The sequence below is a fragment of the Cheilinus undulatus genome, linkage group 9 (assembly GCF_018320785.1).
Source record: "Cheilinus undulatus linkage group 9, ASM1832078v1, whole genome shotgun sequence".
In the NCBI taxonomy this organism is placed as follows: Eukaryota; Metazoa; Chordata; class Actinopteri; order Labriformes; family Labridae; genus Cheilinus; species Cheilinus undulatus.
The window spans coordinates 37,302,136-37,303,392 of NC_054873.1; positions in this window are offsets into that span (position 1 = coordinate 37,302,136).

The following is a 1,257-nucleotide window of genomic DNA, read 5'->3' on the forward strand; positions in this document are numbered from 1 at the left end:
TCAGCAGGTATGAGAGTAGGCCTGGGTGTAACTGAAAGCTTTCCATGAACTGTAATCAACCACAAGGGGACAATTAGTTTTTTACTGGTGTCAAGTCGATTCTGATGGTAGAATTCATCATTTAAAATCTACATTTTACATTTGCTCAGGTCATTGTTGTCTAGAATTAAAATTAGTTTGACATTCTGAAACATTTACAGGAGATTAACGTGCAAAAACTAGAAAGTATTTAAGTATTTGAATCGAATCAGTGTGACCGCTTGGCTATCAATTGCAGGGGCGGGACTCAAAAATGGGTCATGGAGCTGTTAGGGGGTCATGGATGTGTGCCTGGGAAAAGCTGTGGTAAAAAGGCTATGCTGGGACTTTATTGTGAAGGGCATGTGTTTCCTACATTGTTGTGTGTATACAGTAGGATATTTTATTAACACTCAACCACAGGTGGCGCAAATGTACCTCAGCGCTGGTTTCCACAGCTGTTAAACAATAAAAAAGAAAAGAGGAAGATGTTTCTTCATGAAGCCAGTCTCTGTGGCTAAAACAACAATAGCAAATTTAAAACTTGAAATGTGATTTTCTTACATTGAAGTGTAGAAAGAGACAAAAACTGTGACATGAAAGCGTGCCAACATTAAAATGAAACAGCCCACTTATAAACCGCTGACTACTTTTCTACTTTGTTGGCATAATTGGTATAATGTTGCTTTCCTGTTCTGTCTGAAGTCTCATCTGCATAATTTGTTGTTAAAAAACTGGATGGTTGAGATTTTCCGACATTTGGGTTGCAGTTAAAGATGTGGTGATGGTCCTGAAGCTGGATGTTAAGCACAGGTCAAACCAGAGTATGTGACTCTTTCATGTCACCAAAGTAGAGTGAAGTGAACCGAAGCGGAGCGAGGGATGAAGTGTGGGATAGTGATCACAGAAGTCCCCCCTCACTCACTCTCACTCATAAACAAGCTCCAGCTCTCACCATTGTAGCGCAAACCCTCCACCCATTCCCCTTACTCCCCCCACACTCTCTCTCCCTCTCTCTCTCTCTCTCTCTCCCCATCCTCTTTCTCTTCAACAGTCTCTCAGCCCTCCCACTCATCTCCCTCCCCTCCCTCCCTCTCTCCTCCCTCCTCCTCCTCAGAGGAACAGCTCTGTCCCTCTCTGCACTTGTCTCCTCAGTCAAGGAGAAACTAATTGGAGGAAAGAATAGAAGAAAGGAGCTGTTGGAAAACTAAACGAACCAAAACTTTACTTCTCTACAGC